The sequence below is a fragment of the Lissotriton helveticus genome, chromosome 6 (assembly GCF_964261635.1).
Source record: "Lissotriton helveticus chromosome 6, aLisHel1.1, whole genome shotgun sequence".
NCBI lineage: Eukaryota > Metazoa > Chordata > Amphibia > Caudata > Salamandridae > Lissotriton > Lissotriton helveticus.
Window position 1 is genome coordinate 1890313764 of NC_136067.1, and position 24331 is coordinate 1890338094.

The 24331-nt window shown below is 46.7% G+C and overlaps 1 protein-coding gene across 2 annotated transcripts in view; it reads left to right on the forward strand.

The window, feature by feature from the left end:
- DISP1 (dispatched RND transporter family member 1) overlaps nt 1–24331 on the forward strand; it is a 659288-nt gene that overhangs the window by 421372 nt on the left and 213585 nt on the right. The window lies entirely within an intron of this gene.

The following is a 24331-nucleotide window of genomic DNA, read 5'->3' on the forward strand; positions in this document are numbered from 1 at the left end:
GTAAGTAGTATCATTGGGAGAACAGCCAAGTCTTTAGCTGCTTTCTGAAGACAATCAAAGATGGACTGGTCTTTATATTGAAGGGAAGGGAGTTCCACAGTTTCGCTGCTGCTATGGTGAAACATCTGTCGCCCCAGTTGACTCTCCTAGTTCTGGGAATCTGAAGCATGTGAGCCGTGTTAGAACGTAATGTTCTGGGGGTTGCCAAAGGTTTGAAAGAACTTCTTAGGAATTTAGGGCCCGTGTTGTTTATTGCCTTATAGACAATACAGAGGGTCTTAAACTTCGTGCGACTTCTAACTGGAAGCCAATGCAGTTGGTCTAGATATCCAGAAACAGAGCTGTATTTGGGGATACCCAATAGAACTCTGGCGGAAGCATTTTGTATTAGTTGCAGTTTGGAAATAACCTTTTTTTGAGCATTGAGGAAGAGGGCATTGCAGTAGTCAGTGCGAGAAAACACCAGTGTGGATATAAGTGTTTTTCCCGAAGCTATGGGAAGATACGGTAAGAGTTTCTTTATTTTCCTTAAGATGTTAAAGGAAGATGAAACTACCGCATTCGCATGATGATGGAAGAGGAGCTTGTTGTCAAATATCACTCCCAGATTTCTGACTTTACTTACAAGTTGAGGTGGAATTCCCAGTTCCTCAGGCCACCATAGAGGGGACCACAATGGTTGAATATTTCCAAACAGCATAACTTCCGTCTTAGATGAGTTGAGTTTTAAACAGTTGGAAGCCATCCAACTGCTAATGGCCCTCATACCGTTCTTGAAATTTGCTGCAACGCTGGGTCCGTCTTTGTGAATAGATAACACCAACTGGGTGTCGTCAGCGTATGTTGTCAAATTGATGTTGTACTCTTGTACTCTGGAAGATAGTGTAGAATCCAGAGAAGGTTTTTTAAGAAGCGGTCTGATAATGGTGTTTTTCCAGATGGTAGGGTAGGAACCTGTAGAAAACATACTATTGCAGATATGTGTCAGTGGCATGGAAATGATATCTGGAATATTGTTAAGTATAGATGGATGACAAGGATCTAAAGGGGAACCAGATTTGATTGACTGAATTAATTTGTAAATGTCTTGTGAGTTCGTGCTGGTAAATTCAGTAAAAGCTGTCGGGGTCTCATGTAACTGAGAATCAAAGGTATTGGGGGTTTTCGCTTTTGGATTAAAATCCTTGAATATGGATGTGACTTTTTTCAGAAAAAAAGTCAGCCAACGCGTTACAGAAGTATTGAGACGTTTCCGTCGAGGGATTAGATGGTTCCGCGAGGTGGTTGACAACTTCGAACAGTTTCTTCATGCTACATCGGGCTTGGTCTATTTGGGCAGTATAATAGAAATTTTTCTCAAGTAATATGCTCTGCTTGTAACTAAGGAGTGCAGCTTTATAGGTAGTCTTGTCTGCTGGGTTATAGTTTTTACGCCAGTGTCGTTCCTTATTGCGACAATGTTGTCGTTGAAGTCTAAGGTTTTCGGTAAACCATGGGGCCGAAGGGGTCCTCCTGTTGCGTTTGTATGTCTTAGGAGGGGCTAAAATGAGAAAAGCTTCTTCCAAAATAGAGGTATAGGTAGTAGCTGCAATGTTGGGGTCAGATACATTATCTAAACTTGTAAAGGCATCAGTAAGAATCTGTGCAAGTTGATTAAAATCAAGATTTTTCCAATCTCTAAAGGTTAAATCAGGATTTACAGACGCGGTATGGGGAGCTTTAGTTTTAATTTGAATATCGAAGAAAATAGCAAAGTGGTCAGACCACGTTAAAGGAAGTATTGTATTTTTAATAATATAGGGGTTATTAGTAAATATACCGTCAAGCGTATGACCTGCTTCATGAGTTGGCTCTGTGATCAGTTGTTCAAGACCTACAGCAAGCAGATCATTAATGAGTTGATCGGTATCTTTATCTGACAGTAGATCGAGATGAAAGTTAAAATCTCCCAGGAGAGTGAAATATTTATGATCTGCAGATAGCTCGCTCAACTGATTGAGTTGAGAAAGAAAGTTCACAGAGATGGGGTGGTTCTCAGAACTCCGCTTTCCCAAGTGAAGAGATTATGCTGCCGATATTCTTTCCAAACCCCCATGCATGGCTCGGGAAACATTGCACAGTCTGAAAATTAAGCATGCCTTATGTTTCTCTCTTGACTGGAACCAGCACCATGCGTTTATCAGGCAAGTCTTTTATGACCTTTGGAAGCAAAAGCAGATGTTCTGCACAACTATGTGACCTACCCTACATGATTTCTGACCTAACTGCTCTTTTAAGACTTCTTGGTCAATAAAGCTAGTGGCCAGAAAGTTCTCAACCTGTTTGTCTACAACTAATGGCATAATGCTGCCTTTCTCCTCCTTCCAACTCCGGCATCTCTTTTCTGCAGAATCTACCAAAAAGTTGAAAATAGGAAAGAGACAGGATGTACACTTGGGATATAAAGTCATCTTTAGGGTGGCAGTTACTATTAGTGAATAGTTTCTTTCCCATTATCAATGACATTTTGCCATTTCCCTTGGACAGCAGCCAAGATACAATGCAACTGGTTCTTTTTTTGAGAACGAGTACTGATATGGACGCTCATACATCGTGTATTCAGCATTTATTAATCTCATTCTTGGACTGCACTTGTGCACAGCTCTATTGTTCTAACTGCAGATGTATTTTCTGAACTTGCCTCTAGGTTTCAGGATACTCCTTAATTAATAATAGAAAAAAAACCTACAGACTAAGGCTCTGATGACAGGTGGGTGTGATGGTGGGGAAGGTATTACAAGATATGCAGTAAATACATCATGCGCCACAGTTTTAACAGGATGAACTTCAGCAGCTTAAGCCTCCTTACATTTATTCGGGGAAAACATGCAGTGTACTCCAGTACAAGCCGAATTCAGTGGGGAAAGCAACCATTGGGCACATATTTACTCATTTTGCAGAGGAAAACTTGTAATAGTTTTTCTTTTAACACATTTGGTATATTCTGCGGGCTGCAGTATCAGCACTTACTGGATATGACTTATTACTCACTCTTTTCCATCCCCCTTGTAATCAGGGTCTAAAAGTAGCAAAGTCGCCATATAGGTATCTTTTTAGGTCGAGCTAGAGTGCGCATGCGAAGCATGCGTCTAGCTCGACAACTATTGTTTTCAGTCTCCTGGGAATCTGAGACAGCGTTCGGCCACGCGCTTCTGCTGTCTCAGATTTGTCCTCGTGAGCGCGCTTTTGCTGCTGGCTGCTTGCTGTGTGTGCGCTGTTTACAAAACAGTGTGGGTCAGAAAGTGGCGTCATGCTATGCTAGGCAGACAGACACTCGCGTACATACCCCCTCCCCCCACCAACCAGTCATCGGGCTCTTTTAACACACACGCATACATACACACGCATACACACATGCGCACACAGACACACGCGCGCACACATCCCCCTCACACCCCTCTCACCAGGTTCTTCTCGCATGTCCCTCGGCAGGCAGCGGGTCATTCTGGTTAACAGGCGGGGGCCGCGGGGCTCTCCACGAGCACGGGAGCTCCGCTAACTGAGATGGAAATCTTCCGGCGGGCACAGGAGCGCGGGGTAGGCTCCCGTTTGCTTCCTGTATTTGTCTGGCCCCGCCCCCGTCCCAACAAAGGTTGCCTGGCTTCCTGTTGAAGCCGGGCTGCGGCGGTGAGTTTGCTTGTTCACCATGTGAACTGTCCGCAGTAATAGGGCAAGGTGACAGACACCCGCACACCCCAATAAGGTAATATAATTGTAACTGCAGGTGACGCATGCTTTCTTCTTTTTAGTGTAGGTGCTGTGAAGTTTTTCCGATGATATAACCCGTTTCTATGTAATTTATGACTTTTAATTCATAATATTTAATGCATTTCCTAAGTTTGATTTCAAACAGTGAAAGGGGGATTTGTATTACATGGTGTTCGCATGTCCTCTTGCGAAGATCTCCACCTTCCGGCACCCAGGTTAGAACGAATTGGCAGACCCACATATGCCCCATGCTGTGAGAGGAGCTTCCACTGATCCGCGATTGAGCGGCCTGGCTGCTTCCACTGCACCGTGGTGGTGCTAAAGTCAGTTGTCCACTCTGTGGTTGCGTCTCGCGTGACGTGTGCTGTCTTGAAGGAATGGAGGAGGGATTTGCGCCCATACCACCACCCTGTATGTCACCAGCCGTCAATGGACGACACGGTTTTTAAAATACCAACAACAGAGGTATTTGCGCCTAGAGAGATTTTTGGGCCACAAGTCGGAAATGTAATTGAGTGCGGTGTTGGGCGTATGCAGCTAGAAAGATTTTTTAGATCGTTCCATGCCGATTAAAATATTGGATGGAGATTGACCGAGCAGTCAAACTGACCGTCCCTTACGATTGAAAAGCCAGGCGAGTGTCAGGTTCGTGGAATGCTGGTGACTTCATAGATGAGAAATTATTTCATTTCTCATGGTAATTGCGGAGCTGCCAAGCGCTTAGACCTCGGAGAGCAGATTGCGCGATAAAGGTGAAGTCATACATACCTCCCCCTGGGTGAGGGACACGGACACCCCTGCAGGTCGTCAGTGCATACTTGCCTCGTCGCCGCGCGCTCTCGGTGGGAACGCGGCCTCGCGTTTCTGCCTTCTCAGGCATCACCAGTCCGCCTTTGCCATTACATACTTTATTTAACGTTCGCAGTGATGTTTTCTTAGCACAGCTGAGCAGTTCAACTAAACTGCTTTCCCATGACTATTTTCTGGTGTTATTTACTGTTTTAAAAAAATTACCTGCTAGAAGCATTTTGAGGTCGTGAACGAACATGTTAATATACAGCTGCTTCGTTAATTAGGGCAATAAGGCACAACACGGCGAGTTTTTTTTGGGTCATCGAGTATTGTAACATGTTTTCTGAAGTGCGTCGAAAAAGTAATATTATGTGCACCCTAACATAGTGACCTGCTGAACTCACCTTGCTCTGTATGGTCGAGAGGGCGCTGCTATTTTCAGGACCTTCCTTGTCCAATGGCCGCCCTCCTCTGTCATGAGTGTTGCCACGAGCTGCAGCTGATGACTCTTCCAGCAGACGGTCACACTGTGCCTCGATTGGCAGCACATGTAGCCATCTAGGGCCCAGGGTGCCGTGCTCTGTTCCCGCTTACTCACACTGACACTCTCCAACACTCACTCTCTCACTAACTAACTCTCCCACTAACTAACTCTCCCACTCACTCACTCACTCACTAACTGACTCTCCCACTCACTGACTGACTCCCCCACTCACTGGCTGACTCCCCCACTCATTCTCACGCACTGACTCACTCACTCTCAACACATATTGCATTACAAATGCAATAGTTGTCACATTTGCAAAAGTTTAAGCTATTGGCATTGTAAATGACAATGCTATTAATGTATCTATTTTCAAAACCAACACATAAATACAAAATTTGTAATTTACAATGCCAATAGCTCAAACTTTCCTAATGCGAGACCTATTGCATTGCAAATGCTTGTTCCTTTTGTGGGATCTTTGTTCATGTTGAAATGCCTTTTTGTGTCCGACCATTAGCGTTTTTTTCAATGACATTCTAACCCCTGCTCAAGGAGTGTAGTTAACTTATAAAGCAATCAATTAAAACATTTATTTTTTATTTTTTCAATTTTCAAAAGACTTCGGTTTAAAAACAAAAACCATAAAAGTTATAAAGCACCATTAAAAATATAAAAACATACAATTCATGGTATAAATTGTAATAGACACTCCAATAAAATACACAAAAATATAGATATCAGGATCAATATTTAAAAAAAGGGGAAATAACGGGCTGTCAGTAATTGGACATACAAATTCATAGCTAGTAAATAAGAGGCTGCCTACTGGTGGAGTTATTAATTTTCCATACAGTTTCTAGATCTCAGCGAGGATTTCAAGAAGCCTACTACAAATGACTGCAAGAGAATAACATGTAATTGGCTTTGTGGTGGCAATTATATCAGGTGTGGGAATGAGTGTGGCTTGATATAGGGCATACAATAACTATTGGTCAAGTTATATTTTGGGGCAAGAGTCACCATAACGTGTTTTTGCAGTCACTGTTTTCTTTGGGTAAATTAAGATTAGAAGCACAAAAGATTAGAAGCAGCAAGTCAGGTGGGGTTCTTTAGGACAATAGATGAATGGGGTTATCAAACTTGGTATAGGACAAAGGACATTAAGTGTTAACAATACATCTTGTGAGTTTGTTGTTGAATTTCCATTTGGGGAGCTGAAACGAACTTCAGGTATTATATCACTGATAAAAAATACGTTTACGGCCCACTCGGTAGGGAAAGCTCTAGGATCTCAGCACCGTAGTTCCCTGTCCGCCTACATAATGATTGGTCCACCCACCCTATTTAACTACTTACCTTTAACTGCTCCATCTTCTCCATGGTCAAACTTTTCTGACCGAGTAAGGACCATCAGAGAGTTGGTTTTATGTACACCCAGATAATTTAGATGGGCAGACAGCCGTTTTTCAGTGCCCACCATCATCAGGAAAATCTACCATCCACTAAATGGCATCCCTCAAACATTTAGTCAGGAATCCCATGCTGAAAGGACCTTAAATAATTTCTAAAGGTAGCCTTGTCTCCATCTTTCCTCACTTTTGTATCTGGGTCACCACCCTCCAGTCACAGGAATGAAGACAATACATTTCCACTACTGGGGAAGCTGTATCCACTGCCCATCTTGCTCTAAATCTGGGGCAATTCAAATTGAAACATGGAACCCAGAGGTCCCAGCAACATAGTTACATCATGAGCAGTCGCGCTTTCATGTATGTGCCACACATACACAATGTGCGCACACACAATAGATGTCAGCGCAATGATCTGGGTGTCACATTAAAACAAAACTTATACCCGAATGGGGTCAGTAGGCTGCACTCCTCTCTGACACAGGAAAAAAAGGTCTGTTCAGGACAAGTTACATAATTCTGTATGTACTTGTGGCGTGCCCCGCCAGGTCACAGAACCAGCTCCTGACCTTGGCATTACCAGGGACAGGCCTAGACTGGAGCACACACGCTAGACTACCGTGGGCCGGTAAAATGTCAGGATACCAGTTTCGCATGTGGCTGGGTCACTTGGGTAGGGGTGCATGCTTGTATATTATGTCGGGAGGTTCCAGTCCCAATACATACTCTGCTAAGCCTCTTACATCAATTGCTGTATATTGTTTGCTTTGTGGACATCCCCCGTTTGACATTCTTTCCATAGGTAGACTTAAGTGAATTCATTTTTTCTGCAGGGCATCACTGTTTAAAATAAGTACAACAACCTGGGTGTTAGAGTAAAACCCGGGTGCTGCATCGAAAGATGTCGAAACAAGGAATACTCTCTTTTTGCCTCCACTGATTCCTTTTTTTCTGGATCTGATTTTATGTCTTTTTTTAATCAATTCATTAATATATGTTCATATTTTGATAGCTTTGTTCATGCTTTTCTAAAAGTTCACACCTTCTCATTCGTTTGTTTTTGAAGGTTTATGATACATTAATTTCTTAAACGTTTCTGGATATGGGCGCTCATTGCTCATTGGCGTCTGCAGTAGTTTTTTCAGGGGAGAGGGGCATAATTAAAAGCCCCCCCCCCCCCTCCACCGTTTGTGGACGCCCTAATTGGCGCTCACGTTTTTTGCAGAGGATATGACAAGAATATATTACATTTTTATCTGTAATGTTTCCAAACAAAACTTGCCAACTTTGAGAAACCCCTTTTCTCTTGAGCTCATGCCTGCCTTCATTTATGGAACCTGTTTCGTAGTGCTGCTGTTTTTCCGGCTTAATTATGTGGTGGCACAGCATACCCTTCGTATTTGGGTTGGCTCACTTACATGGTGTTGCCAGTCAGTAAAATGGCTGCGAAGCCAGATGCCAGGCGTGCAGGGGGGGGGGGCTGCTGCTGGCAGGCCCTGTTTGTATTTCAATGTCTTAGCAGGTGCAACATTGGCAAAATACTCTGAATAATGCCTCAAATGAGTAGGGCAAAACGAAGGAAAAACAGATGCCTGGACTTTAATGAAAGCTATTTATTTTCCCAGCTGCTGTGTTTTTACAAAGGAGCATGAGACTTCCCTCCGAGCTTCATGTGCACTAATTAAAAAGCATGTTTATGTACAGCAGCATTGCTGATATAAACCATTTTTCCAACAGCTTACTCAACATTTAGACCAAACCAAAACAGTGACACTCGCTTTCCTCCAGAGGTGTTTTTAATTCTGAAAAAAGTTACATTTTCACTGTTTCCCTCCATCTGTTGTGCAACTACAGTTCTTGGTCCTTTCTGTAAGTGAATCCCAGGTCTTTGTTGGGGGTACTTCAGAGGTAGCTGAATTAAACGGGTATGGCAGGCACTGGCACGTTTTTGACTTGGGTATGGTACTATCCCCAGGTTTAGTCTTTTTTTTTTTTATCCTAATATCCTCCTCGTCCGAAACCAGCACTGGAAGAGGCACACATGCTGTGACCAGGGGTGTATTGTGGTCTCTGCAGCAGTCCAGGTTGTCACTTCTTGTTACAAGAACTTTTTAGGTCTCGCCTGTCGATGCGCATGCGCATCGAGCAAGCGAGACTATGGGGGCTTATCCACTCTTTGTCCAACTTGCAAGGAATCGTGGCGATTCCTTGCAGTGCCCGTGACTTTTAAGCTCAATGCGCATGCGCATTGAGCTTAAAAGCGCGTGCACATGCCCCCAGCCGCCTGCCTTGCCTACTCTCCCGCCCCCTCACTTCTTGATTGCACGGCCGCTAGGCCGTGCCTCCCCTACTCTCCTCCTCCTACTCTCCTCCCCTCGCCGTCTGTTCCCGCACTCCTCCCACAGCCCCGCTCCGCCCCCTCCCCTGCCTGGTCGCGTCGCATTGGTGTAAACATCCAGCCCTTCCATGAGCCCTCACAGAGTCCAGGTCTGCCCGCACATGCCTTTGAAATGTCTCTCAAGGACAGACAACTGCCTACTGGGGTGAGCTAACCCTTTCAATGCCTCTTTGATAAACACCTTTACCTCATCCTGCAGGGGCTCCTCGAGACCCCCTGACATTTCCGCCACTCTTTTAAAGGCAGCTACACAGACTGTTTGGCTTCTGTGTCTGCCTGCTCACTTCCTCTCCTCTTTCCCACATTGCTTTCAACCCCAAATTAAACACAGCAAATTAAGCTTTCAACATCGCCATGCAGACCCAGCCCACAAACATGGTTTATTCTGATCTTTTTTTAATCACACACGTAAGCCCCCGCTCCGCCCCCTCCCCTGCCCGCCGGGTCGCATTTCTCCTCCCCCTCCCCTTATCTGCCTTCCCTCCGTCTGTTCCCTCTCCCCGCTCCGCCCCCTCCCCTGCCCGCCGTGTCGCATTTCTCCTCCCCCCTCCCCTTATCTGCCTTCCCTCCGTCTGTTCCCTCTCCCCGCTCCGCCCCCTCCCCTGCCCGCCGTGTCGCATTTCTCCTCCCCCCTCCCCTTATCTGCCTTCGCTCCGTCTGTTCCCTCTCCCCGCTCCGCCCCCTCCCCTGCCCACTCTCCCTTTCTATTCTCCTTTACCACTCCACTCTGGACTCCTTCATTTTGTGCTGTTTGACATATTTCTTCTCTCATCCAACTCTTCTGCGGGCTCCCCTACTTCTCACTGTAGTTTGCAACAAATCCATCCTCCTTAAACCGTGTACACCATTTGCCTTTCACCCCTCCATTCCCTCTCCTGTCGCTCCCTTTAAATTCCCCCCTCCTTCCTTTTACTACCACTTTCCCTCTTTGTCACAAAAAAACCCTTTTATTCACTCGCTTTTCGTCTCTTTCTACCCTCCTCTCCTCCTATTCTTTTCCCTTACCCTGTCTTTTCTCCCCCTTTTGTCTTTCGAATCCCACTCTCTCTCCCTCCCCTCCCCCCCTCTCATTCCCCAACCCATTTCAGAGCTCAGTTCCGGAAGTGCCTCTTGGCAGCCGTGAGCTGCTGGGTAATTGCGCGTTTTGTAGCATTCCCAAAATGCATCTTTGACAGCTTGTCCAATGCTTCAATCTCTCCCCCAAACCTAGTGGGGCAAGTGCTTCGCTGCGTGCCGCAGCGGCGCTCCAGCGCGCCGGTAATGTTTCCAACCCACTGATATATCATAAGCGCCATGTGCTGTTTTGTGGCTGAATTTTTTTTTAAAAAGGGGAGCGGATATTAAACATCATACGGTATGTTAATGTCAAGTACGCCTGGATAAACATTGAAGACTTTGCTCTGACTCCAGCGTGTGGGCTACGAGATAATTAACCTTTTCCAACCATCCCTGTATTTTTTCTGGATGTCCACTTCTACAATGTTAACGGCGGTGCACTGTTCCGTTTGTTGATTCGACTCTGCTGAGATAACACAGCCCCCTCCCCTGCCCGCCGTGTCGCATTTCTCCTCCCCCTTCCCCTTCTCTCTCTTCTCTGACATGCAGTGTGCGGCTCTAACTGAAGTAGTGTAAACCCCGGCGCACAATAGCCAACACCCTCACTCACCCTCAACCCCTCACCCTCACTCACCCTCAACCCCTCACCCTCACTCACCCTCAACCCCTCACCCTCACCCTCACTCACCCTCACCCTCACTCACCCTCACCCTCACTCACCCTCAACCCCTCACCCTCACTCACCCTCACCCTCACTCACCCTCACCCTCACTCACCCTCAACCCCTCACCCTCAATCCCTCACCCTCACTCACCCTCACTCACCCTCACTCACCCTCAACCCTTCACCCTCACTCACCCTCCCTCACCCACCCTCACTCACCCTCACCCACCCTCACCCACCCTCACCCACCCTCACCCACCCTCCCTCACCCTCACTCACCCTCACTCACCCTCACCCTAACTCACCCTCAACCCCTCACCCTCAACCCCTCACCCTCACTCACCCTCAACCCCTCACTCACCCTCACTCACCCTCAACCCCTCAGCCTCACCCTCACTCTCACTCACCCTCAACCCCTCAGCCTCACTCTCACTCACCCTCACTCACCCTCAACCCCTCAGCCTCACTCACCCTCACCCTCACTCACCCTCAACCCCTCACCCTCACTCACCCTCAACCCCTCACCCTCCCTCACCCTCCCTCACCCTCACCCACCCTCAACCCCTCACCCTCACCCTCACTCACCCTCACTCACCCTCACTCACCCTCAACACCTCACCCTCAACCCCTCACCCTCACTCACCCTCAACACCTCACCCTCACTCACCCTCAACCCCACCCTCACTCACCCTCAACCCCTCACCCCCTCACCCTCACTCACCCTCAACCCCTCACCCTCACTCACCCTCACCCACTCACCCTCACTCACTCACCCTCACTCACCCTCACTCACCCTCAACCCCTCAACCCCTCACTCACCCTCAACCCCTCACTCACCCTCACCCTCACTCACCCTCACCCTCACTCACCCTCACCCTCACTCACCCTCACTCAGCGCAACCACAGCATCTTCACTAAATATATTTAATAAACTTTAAGCTATTGGCAATATAAAATAAAATCCATTTTATTTACGTATTAATTATTAATTGTTTTTTAAAGCCATTGATTTTTTTTATATCAATACATATAAGTCACATATAAGTCCCGTTAATACAAAACATGTTGCTTTACAAATGCTAGAGGTGTCACATTTACAAAAATTATAACTATTGGCTTTGTAAAGAAGAAAGCTATTAATTTAGCTATTTAGAAAAAACAACACATAAATAAAAAACAAAAAAATAAATAACACCTATAGCTCAAACTTTCCTACTGCGAGACCTATTGCATTTCCAATGCTTGTTATGACTTTCTTCCAACTTGCCAAAATGAGCACTGGGTGCTGATTGTAAAGAAGAAAAACAAAACAGTGTGCAGGTGGATACCTCTACCTTCCTCCCAAATTTAGCGAACTGGAGTGTGCAAGTGATAACTGCAATTCTCTGCATAGCGCAAATGAAAAGTGCCTATGCTTGGGTTTTTTGTGGCTGCCACAGCCAAACCGGTTGCAATATCTGCTTTCCACCCTAATCGAGGATTAGGAATATATTTTTTCAACGGGGTAATGCACAGAACCCCATGTTCGTTGCATGTGTAGCTGTAGAAGCTCTTCATACTCCTGCCACCTAGTGTGGAGTTGCCCACTCACACACTGTCCGCAATCAGCTTATAATAAGATCTGATTGAGTGACCGTGTTGGGGCCTTGCGGTGAAAACTACCAAATGATCCCCGATGAAAGTACAGTTGGTGTAGTCCTCATCACAGAGTGCCATAAGTAATGCTGGCGTGCTCTCTCTGTGTGATGTGGGGAGTATTATCGTGGGATCACCTTGAGTGGCGATAGGGCTCCAGGGGAAGCGGAAGCTTTACACTGGAAAATTGTATCCACAGCGTGCATCTGACTGAAGTTGGAAGTTTCCAAACCACTGATAACAGTACCACCAGTATAGCTTCCACGCAGGCAACCATATACAGGCTGACATATTCTTTGCTACTCGGAGTAGGACGTAATGGCAGAGTGCTGTGATTGATTATTTAGAATATTCTTCTGATGTAAATTAGTGTCTCATTCGTTGCAAAGGTGCACAAGCTAGGAGGCAGAATGATACACTTAACAACCAATCACATGAGATAAGACAAACATGCTCCTCTGGGCTGGGCCAAGATGTGATTGACAAGATCTCATGCCAGTGGCTGAGGGGCGACCCAAATAACCCATCGGCGGATGGGGGCTGATCAAAACCACAATCTATGTACATTTTAACCATTAGGTATTTCAAACAGCAGCAGTGCCAACTGAGACCTAAAAAGAGCAAAACTTTGTTTTACTGACACTTTAATCTGCGAGTTCCTGATGCTTTGTGGGAGAGGTGGAATGGGTGGAGAGATGAAGTATCATCATCTATTGATTGGCAATGATACCCACTTTCTGGATCTTTCCAATCCTATTTAAAAACCTCTGTACAAGGAAGGGAGAGACTTTGTGAAGCACTGGGTTCTTGAGGACCACAAAAATGGATGGACCTCCTGTCTGAAGTGGTTGGACATTTTGGACTTTTACCGACTTGGACTCAGTTGATCTGTCTCTACAGGGTCAGTCTCACTGGCTGCCCCGCTCCTTCTGTGAACAGTAGAGTGTCGGGCTTCCTGGGGGACACTGAAGGAGAGGGTATACCTGGAAGTTCTGTGGGCTGGTCCTGTAGGTGGACGATCCCTAAATGTGGACCTCATGGTCCTGCTGGATACAAACGTGGAAAGAATGCCATGGGGCCTGAGGAGTGCCAGAAGAGAGCGTAACCTGCCGTGAAGTCTGCGGGACGTTGCTGAAGAAGACCAGAGGTCAAGGAGAAGTACCAGGAGCCCAGACAGAGAAACAGGCCCAGCGTTTGAGGAGCAGATGGGCGGGAGGGGAGTCACTGGGCTACCTTACATCACAGGGAGAGCAGCGGCTAAATCAGCTCTAGGAAGTTTTCAAGATTTTAGAGGCCATATATCAACATTCCTAGAGCCCGCCACCATGAGCAAAAACACAAAAAATCCAAACCAGGTAAAGCAACATATCGGAGAAAGCAGCAATTAACTTTCTCCTCCGTTTTGCTTAAATCCCCCAGAAGGCCCCCTGTGGTGCTGGGCTCACCAATCCCTTTGCTGTCGTTGTGGATCACTTGTGGAGCGGCTCGGGACCGGCACTCCCTTACTCTTGCTAATGGGACCAGTACCCATGGGGTCAATGACAACCTGAGAGCCTATCGCTCCCCTCATCCTCAGATTGCCCCCAGAAAACCAGTGCCAAAGTGGTACTGTGGTTTGCTGCATCCTCCTTCGCCTGTAGCTCAAGGGCATGGCAGGGAGCGTGGGTGCATAGTGATTCTATGCCTACCCCGCTCCTGTGTCCTGGAAAAGTGGTGCACAGAGAAATGCAGCCGTGAGAAGGAAAGACTACCGGCTCCCATGTAGACACAAAAATTAGTGGTGGCCTGGCAGAGAGCTGGCTGGCCAGGTCGCACAAGCTGAGCTCCGGCTCAGGCCATGGAGTTCTGTGATCCCTTGTACCCCACTGAAAGGACTTTGGTACCTGGATCTTCAAAAATAGGCATTGCTCCAAAGAGTGCATTTCATTTAAAAAAAATAATAATTCTGAGCGGGCTATATGAAAGAGATCCTGAGGCCAAAAGAGCACCCCAGAAACGTCTAGGTGCGCCGAGAAATTAGTATATTTTGGTTATGGGGTGCCCCAAGAAGGGCAAGGGCAACACCAGCCTGTTCGATTGCCTCTGGGAACTGCCTGGAGAGCGATACGGGAGTCCCCCCCCTTAGTAATTTAGAATGTCGCCCAAAGTCTTCCATTTACACAGAGGAGTGACGTGGTGAGGCTTTCCTTACTTTTAGAAAGCAGTTTCTGAGATGGGTCTCGGTTTTATGGCTGTGGAGTGCCGGGGGCTTTTTTTATGATGTGCAGCAAGCAGCTGTAAAGATAGAAGAAAGACGTGTACACACTGCACATTAATGAACATAGAATGCTTTGTCGGCAATAATAGTAGTAACACTAAATCATTGCACATATTGTTGAATGTTATCAGACGATTATGCTTTCTTGAAATGTTTTACTGTTGTTTGCTTTGGGGTTTGACCGTATAATTCTGCTTTCTACTGTTTCTGACACCCAGACAAAGCTAGTAGGCCTGACTTGTATTAACTGCACACACTAAATTGCGTTAAGCACATTGATAGTGTGATAGCTTATTAGATTTTGGATGACAAATTATTACTGAATTCATTATTATAGTTTAGGTATGGCATATTTTTTTTTGCAGATACACTATTTAATTGATATGGATGCGGTTATGGTGTTTTGTTCATCTTGCTCCTGCTCATTACCCTTGCCAATCAACATCCCACTACACATTTCTGCTCTTCCCACAGTCTTTGTAGAGCACAGGACACTGTGACACACCTGGTAATTTTCTTAGCGGGCATATATTGTGAATGAATCTTTCTTTGTGCACTGAATGCATTAAACTGAAGGATAATTTAGCTGGAAGTTACGATTGTAGGCTGGATACCTTACAGTAGTGCATGAGTCTGCTTGAAAACGTTTTATATTCTGTTGTACAATTCCAGAGTGTGCTGTTGCTGTGAAAGCCTATGGACTTTCTTTTGTTTCCTAAGAAATGGGTTAGGGCTAAGTTTTTGCTTTTGACGATCTATAATTTGATTTGCTCAATATTCACTAGTCATGCCATGCTGACTTTGCAGTTCTTGCTTGTTACCTATTCAAAAATGTGCATAAAACCCCTGGTTTTGGGGGTGAGGCAGAGACTTTTTATTTTCCTCACAGGACTCAGTCCGTTTATTGAGAGATTTTCTTGAACATCGATTAGCTAGTGATACAGTACATTCCACTTAGGGTTTTTGCTGCCTACTGTCACTTAGAAATCGGAATTATTCTGACCATGTACTCTGGATCCGAGCCTTCATGGCATTTATTTTGCATATCTCTGTAATGCCCATTTTGAGATTTTGTAATAAAACCCTTTTAATTTTTCCTATGGTATAGAATACAGTTATTGAGTGGTCCCAGTCACTATTGTTACTACTCTTCTAATTTGAGGGACCTGATGTCAAGGATGTTGGTGACTCCTATAGCAAGATCAAGGGTGCAGGAGCTGAGCCGCTAGAGTTACATTTTGGGGTGATCAAAATATTGGGGCACAGTAAGATATTGGGGTTTGGCTCCCACAAAAGGGTATTGTTATTTTAGAGCAGAATGCTTACTAATGTGCAGGCCATGAGCGGTGCATCCAATGGTTCTGTTGGGGACACAATTACATTGAAAAATGTGCTCAATACATACAAAAAAACAATATATCCAATGGAGGATATATCAGAAATGGACACTGACCACAATGGAAGAAAAGGTAAATTTTTAGTATTCAGCCTTAAGATAGATTCAATTAAAAAATGACTTAGACAAGCTGTCCAAAAACAACCTAGTATAGGTATACCGTCCTCCATACGAGCAATTTATTTTCACAAGACACGCGGCACGTAATGCTCAAAGTCTGTGTTTCCTTGAAACAATCACAGTGGCGCGCCATACCACCGAAAGCCAACATATATCCGGCTCATGACTATATGCACGATGCACATGCGGATTCTTGCCATGCATGCCCCCAGTTCACCACTCGTAATAATAGACACTGCATCCCCTTTTAGCCGTCTAAAGACCACAATGTATAATTTGCTCCACATGACATTAGATTCACAATAGCCATTTTAAACTAAACACCCATCACATCTGATGCGCCACTTTGACTGTCATACTTCTTTGTAAAAAGACTTGTTGCACTGAGACTTGATCCCTTACTCCAAGATCTCCCCACTGGCTGGTGTTGGAGATACAAACAAAGAAGCAAGGTATGCTTGATCCTGTACACAACAGCTAGATCCATCACCCCAATGTAGTTGAGGCCTGAGTTTTACCTTATTATTGTTTTTAGAAAGACTGCGCAAATCACGCCGCTTGAGGTTGTCGTCTGACAATCTCCTCAAGTTGAAAAACTGACGAATGACACACCTACGTTGATCGAGGTGAGCGAACCAAGGGCATTCACAGCTCCTTTAATTTAACACTGACACACACGAGGCCCTGACCATGTCTCATTTACATTCATAGGCTGTCCTAGTATATTCCAGTCCTGATGAAGACCCTCCTTTGATGCACATAATCAGCGCATCCCACATAGGGTCGAAACGTCGACGTTCTGTCTATATATCCGTCTGCACAGAGTCCCAACGAACTAAAGAAATAATTTGTTATCTTGAGACTATTGTGATTACAGTGGATATTTTTGATGTATTGTTTTGTCTATATTTATGATTCACTGTATATTTGTTTAACCATTTGGAACACTCAGTCACAACTCACTGACTTTATGTATATTTAGTTCATGGTTTGCCTGTTTTTGGACAGCTTGTCTAAGTCATTTTTTAATTGAATCTATCTTAAGGTTGAATACAAAAAATGTACCTTTTCTTCCATTGTGGTCAGTGTCCGTTTCTAATATATCCTCCATTGGATATATTGTTTTTTTTTGTATGTATTCAGTACATTTTTCAATGTAATTGTGTCCCCAACAGAACCATTGTTTTTGTTTAATTACCCACCCAGGTTCTGAGGGTTACTGGGACCCCGTTACTTTAATGGCATGAGCAGTGCATCCAGCACAAGGGGTACGGGGTCCGTTTAGGGGGTTACCTGATCTGTTGGACCTGTTCTTGTTGTTCACTTCTATTGGTTTTGAGGCCCTTTAGAAGGTGAACTATTGCAAAGCAACCTCTGACTAGAGGTTGACCCTCTGTGCACAGCTGTAAGAAACACAAAAGTTTCTGACGAAGGCGGAAACGCTGAAACGCGTTTGTCAATCTGGCTGCAGAAGCGCGAAATAATAAATCAAAACTACTTTAAACCCCTAAGAATGGCTTTTTGCGTGCACTCTAGTAAATTGGTTTGTTGGAATTACAGACCGGGGTTGGGAATATATATATATATATATATATATATATATATATATATATATCCCCATATATCTCTCCAACGAAGAATCCAATGTTGATATTCACACCAACAGGTACAAACCACTCGATGCCGATGTTCAAAATCAGTGCTTTATTCCATTTAACGCTCCAGCAGCATATATATATATATATATATATATATATATATATATATATATATATATATATATATATATAATACCCTTTCAGGCTGAGTGCTGCATAAATTATGCAAAAAAGAAGCAGAGAACTCTGGGTAGTTCCCAGATTTAGGTAGAAAGCAGCTACTGTATAGACCACCCTACAACACTGGTGACACTCTGAATCTACTCACCTCAAATGTCCGTTTTTCTAGCAAAGGTTTTAAGCAGACATTTAAGGAGAGCAGATTTGGAGTGTTGCAAAAAGAAATGCCCCGGGTGGGCACAGTGGCACGCCACTTTACCTAAAAACATGACGGCTCCTGCAGGAAGCCTGCTGGCCACATGGGCCACTGCAACATTTGTAGTGAAAATATTGATGAGAAAAATGCATGGTTGGGGCGCAAGTTAGGGTTACCTTAGAGCACGGGTACTCAAAGTACGGCCCGCGGCCCGGCAAGCCTTCCTTGGCGGCCCGCGGACCTTACAGACATATCTGTGTTTACTTTTTTTTTTTTTTTAAGCGTCAGCAAACACCTCTGGTAGCAGCAGTGCAGACTGCTCTGTGGGGGCCAGGCGATTCCAGACACAGTCAGAGGGGAGCTGCAGGGGCTCTATGAAGAGGTGAACAAAGCTTCATTTACATGTAAATGGTCTTTTAAAGACCTGTGAAGTACTGGGGTGCGGCTGCTGTGTGTGTGTGTACGGGAGGCTGTGTGAGCCCGGGCTGACACACACAGGGTGGGGGGCGGCTGAAGAGGACAGCAGGGACTGAGAGCCTGGGTGAGGTGGGTGGGCAGAACAGGGAGTGAGAGCTCGGTGAGGTGGGACGGCAGAGCAGGGAGTGAGAGCCCGGTGAGGGCAGCAGGGAGTCAGAGCCTGGGTGAGGGCAACAGGGAGTGAGAGCCCGGGTGAGGTGGGAGGGCAGCAGGGAGTGAGAGCCCGGTGAGTGGGAGGGCAGCAGGGAGTGAGAGCCTGGGTGAGGTGAGAGGGCAGCAGGGAGTGAGAGCCTGGGTGAGGTGGGAGGGCAGCAAGGAGTGAGAGCCTGGGTGAGGTGGGATGGCAGCACGGAGAGAGAGCCCGGTGAGGTGGGAGGGCAGCAGGGAGTGAGAGCCTGGGTGAGGTGGGAGGGCAGCAGGGAGAGAGAGCCCGGTGAGGTGGGAGGGCAGCAGGGAGTGAGAGCCCGGTGAGGTGGGAGGGCAGCAGGGAGTGAGAGCCCGGTGAGGTGGGAGGGCAGCAGGGAGTGAGAGCCCGGGTGAGGTGGGAGGGCAGCAGGGAGTGAGAGCCCGGGTGAGGTGGGAGGGCAGCAGGGAGTGAGAGCCCGGGTGAGGTGGGAGGGCAGCAGGGAGTGAGAGCCCGGGTGAGGTGGGAGGGCAGCAGGGAGTGAGAGCCCGGGTGAGGTGGGAGGGCAGCAGGAAGTGAGAGCCCGGGTGAGGTGGGAGGGCAGCAGGAAGTGAGAGCCCAGGTGAGGTGGGAGGGCAGCAGGTAGTGAAAGCCTGGGTGAGGTGGGAGGGCAGCAGGGAGAGAGAGCCCGGTGAGTTGGGCGAGCAGCAGGAAGTGGGAGCCCGGTGAGGTGACAGGGCAGCAGGGAGGAGAGCCGGGTGAGGTGACGGAGGGCAGCAGGGAGTGAGGGCCGGGTGAGGTGAGACAGATAGAGACAGAGACAGATAGAGGCAGGGGCAGACAGAGGTAGAGAGGTTCAGAGACAGGGACAGACTGAGACAGAGGTAGGGACAGGGTCAGTGGCAGAGACAGATCGCGATAAAGACAGACAGCGATAGAGACAGAGAGCGAGAGACACAGAGAGAGAGATAGAGACAGAGGGAGAGACAGACCGAGACAGACAGAGAGACTGAGAGGGAGACAGAGGGAGGGAGGGAGACAGAGAGAGAGGGGGAGACAGATATGGGGGAGACATATGAGGGGGGAGACAGAGAAGAGGGAGACAGACAGAGGAGGGTGACAGACAGAGGAGGGTGACAGACAGAGGGGAGACAGACAGAGCGAGGGTGACAGACCGAGGGAGACAGACCGACAGAAAGAGAGGGAAGGAGGGAGAGAGACAGAGACAATGAGGGAGAGAGGAGGGAGAGAGAGAGAAGGGGGGAGAGAGAGAGAAGGAGAGAAAGAGAAAGAGAGAGAAGGAGAGAAAGAGAAAGTCTGTTGGCTCAGTGGACGAAGGCATCTGCTGCAGGGGCTTGTGTTCAACATCATGGTCACAGTTTTTTATTTCTAGCCCCTCCCCCACTGACCCCTCCTCCACCGGTGTGGCCCTCGACCACAAACCACAATGTAAATTTGGCCCCCGAGAGAAAGTTTGTGAGTACCCATGCCTTAGAGCATGATTTATAGTTACTTGAGATAACTGTAACTGGTGAATATATATATTTGTTACCTACTGGCCGGCGTCAGTAGGTAGTTCTAGTTGGTACCTAGTTTCCTTAGGGAAAAGTTTTTGGTTTTGCCAATAACTTCAGCCCCTTTTGACGAATCTTCACGAAATGTTCCAAACTAGTATGACAGTCAGTCAGCTCTTGTTATGAAAGTTTTGGGGTGATTCGTCAAGTGGGGGCTGAGGAAAAGGGTAGCTTTTGGTCCAGTAGACGGCCTTTTTGCAAATTGATGTAAATTTGTTCAGTAATATTAGAGATATTAATGAAAATCCAAATTTGTGTATATAGGGATGCGAAGGCTTCCTGAACCCTCCCGATATTGTGCTAAGATCTGATTGGCGGCCAACACTTCAACCAGCAAGTGTTGGCAGCCATCTTGGGGCTAGACTTCAGAATGTTATTTTTTTTTTTTAAAGGAGCAGGGTAAGAATACCCTGACCCCTTAGCTCTGGATATGGAGTTCCAGGGGGACCCAAACAGGGGCAAAAAGCATGTTTAAAAAAAAAAAATTGCTGCAAAAATGTGACGGAGTTTGGAAAATATATATTTTTTAAAACAAGCGCAGGCACCCGCGCTTGTTTTGATTCCAGCTCCTTGGTGGGCCAGGTCCTAGGGGCATTTTTAATTGTTTTTTTTTAAAGGAGGGTGGCACTCAAGGCCATTGAGCCCCAGGGGTCCACTACCTCCCCAGGGCTAATTAACATCCGCAAGTAAGTTCCTCTCATCGGAGGCCCCGCCGCCTATCTAGACTTTGAAAAGAGCTTCCTGGCGCACTACTGGATGGGGGATGAGGTCCCCTTGGCTGCTGAGGGTCGTTGGGGGCTAAGAACCCCTATTGTTGCCACAAGTAAGCCCCCACAGTGGGATTTCTGAGACCTCATCGGAGGCCACACCCCCTTTCTCAACCACCCTGCAAAGTGGCCTCCTGGTGCACTACTGGTTGGGGGAAGACGTCCCCTTGGCTGCTGAGGGTCGTTGGGGGCCAAGAACCCCTATTGTTGCCACAAGTCCTCCATAGCGGGATTGCTTGGACCTCTTTGGAGGCCCCCTTTCTCAAACACTCTTGAAAAGTGCCTCCTGGCGCACTACTAGTTGGGGGATGTAGTCTAGGGGTGAGCGCGCCGGTAAACTCTGCTCCCCGAGGGTTGGTGGTGTTTTTGCCAAACTCCACAATCTAAGTGGAGTGCAGAGTGGCAAATATTCACAAACTCATCCGGCAGAGCAGAGTTTACCACCCACCAGTATTAGAGACTCAAGACTCTCACTCACAGACCCACTCTGACACTCATATACCCACTTACAGCCTCACTCATTGTCTCTCACACCCACTTACAAACCTACTCAGACACTCGAACACCCACGGAGACACTCATGCACTCACTCATACACTTGGTGTCAAAGATTAATGGTTACAGTTAGGAAATTAAATTAATAAAAGCTTACTAATTCACTTAAAAGAAACAAAGGTTAGAGTTGTTATAGATAGGAAATAGAATGTAGAAATTCACTGGAAAAAACAAAAATTACAGGGACGTTATAGTTGGGCTCAGATTTCACTTGTACAAAACCAGTCAGCAGCTATAAATACAAGCATTTGTAAAGCGCACAGCTACCTCCAGAGAGGTGTCCCGGCGCCCGGGGGCCATCGGGAAGATTAAGCGCGCTATTGCCCAGAGTCACAAGGTGCTGGGCTAACCTGCCACCAGCGCCGGGAATCGAACCATAAACCCCTGTGTTACAGAGTCAGCCGCCCTGACCGCTGCACCACACCTCTTCCCTATAGGTACCTGAGCTATTACTTAAACCACCGCAAAGCACTGCTAATGACCTCACATAATACATCACTCATGACATGGTCCGTGACATTACTGATAACATCTCAAATGACATCACTGATTACATCACCAACAGAACCACTCACACCTCAATACAACCTCTCATACATCCTCTCACACATCCTCTCACATACCCTCACAACCACTCATATACCCTCACAACCACTCATACCCATTCATAGACCCATACAAGTACTCACACAACTACTCACTTATTCATAGAGCCATTCACACACCTACCCACTCATTCATAGAGCCTGATCATACAACAAGTCACTGAACCATACAGTCACTCACTCACCAATACAGCTACTGACACACCCAGTTATTAACCTATACATCCACTCACACTCACTCACACAACCGCTCACACATCCATACAATCACTCAAACGGCCACTCACTCACCTATACAGCCAATCCCACACACTCACTCTTCCATACAGCCACTCACACCCCAATTCACTTAACCAAACAGCCAATCACTTACACTCACTCACTCATACAGCCAGACATGCACCCACCCACTCACCCATAGTAACTGACACACCCACCCACCCACCCACTCACACACCCACCCTTACAGCCACTCCCTCACCAGTACAGTCACTCATGCAGCCCCTTAAGTCACCCACACAGCTACTCAGACACCCACCTGTACAGTCACTCAGACATCCACTCACACACACAGTAACGCAGCAACTCACTTAAACTATTTTTAAAAAGGAATCATGCAGTAGTACAGACAGTATACTAATTTAACTTGTTTGGTACCTTAGTATAAAGTTTTAGACAGACCTTTAGAAAACACTTACAATCACTGGGTGCTGTCATTCGGTAAAAATTGAGTACCATTAAATTGTTTTAAATGAATACCTGTGATTTTCATCGCTGTAGAGAGAGCGCTATTAAACAACTAATTAATAAAAGTACCCTTTATCATTTTGTTCTAGGCAGCAAATTGTGTTTGTTTTCTTGATATAAAGCTGTGTGCTGGGAACTTTTAATGAAGTATTTTAAATAAAACAATATCAAGATCATCGCACGTCTTGGATCCCTTTATATAAAAATATATTTTGACTATCTCTATGTTCTGGTCTAATGTAACTACATTGAGTATAATAGGACATTAATACTAAAACGAGAGGTGTGCTGTTAGAACCCTTATTTGTTGTGTTAATTTGGTGCACACTGTGTGTGCAGTCAATGCCACTGGGTAGTTGGTGTATGAAGGGTAAATTGAGCACCCAAATTCTGACTTCTTGAGAACTATTGCTGATACTACACGTATACAAATTTTCTCGTTGAATGTGCGGACGTTTCTCTTGTTTTAGGGAACACTACTACCCAAAGTTTTCTGATATAAATAGAGTCCTGTTTGAAAGTGGAGAAGTGTGGCTCAATGGTTAGAGCGTCAGACCCTGATGCAGAGATCTAGCCCGGGACCAGGGTTCAATTCCTTAGCGGGTCTTGGGCTCAACTTCCTCGGACCTGATAATTCTCGCCTCGGTGCCTATTCTAATCATGGGTCCCACTCTGCAACTCTGGGCAATAGCTTGCTTAATCTCCACAACGGCCCCAACCACGCTAGGATGCCTTGCTTCACCTTGGGGGTGCCGCCCAGGAGTGGGCACTTCACAGGGAAAAGCCAGGAAGGGTTCCTCAGCGGTATTCGTACAAGCGCCGAGATGCCTCATGGGTGATTCGTGCGCTATACAAGTACCACTTCATTTACATTTTACACAAAGTGCACCCCATGATGTGACCTGGCGTGTTAATTTCAAAGTGCATGGGATTGTGTTTTGACTCGCTGCCGTAGTACGAGTGCGTCTGTCCTTTGGATCCGGTCAGGGCTGAGTAAACCTATTTTACATGAGGTTAATTTGTGTTGGTTGTACATCATCCCCCCACCCCCACACACACAAACAAAGCTAGTATGTCTTGTCCCTCTTTTCGGGGTCAATGAGCATGTTTAAAAATACCCCGGCACGTCCATTTGGGGCTCCCCCACAGCTATCTGTATCTCCTGCCTTGAAAGTGAGCTCTGGGCCCCGGGGCTGCGCGCATAGCCGGCGTGACACCGAGCCGGGCCTGCCTTGTAAAACCTGGAATGCGCGACGCCCTATCTGCGGCCTGCGGCCTTTGAAGCCGCTTCTGGCCCTGTGTGTCAACAGTTGGTTTATGGGATCCGCCGTGGCCACACCCCGCGCGCACCGACCGCACACTCTTCATACTGACTGACCTTACACTCCGCCCGCACCGACCTTACACTCCGCCGGCCCGTGAAATCCCACCTCTGGGAATGGCGACAGAAAAGCCTCGGCTTCCATGAACGTTCTCCCAAAAAAGAACCTGTTTGGGCGGCAGGAACTGGGTGAGGGGAGCCGCGTTGCATATAAAGATCCCCGGGTT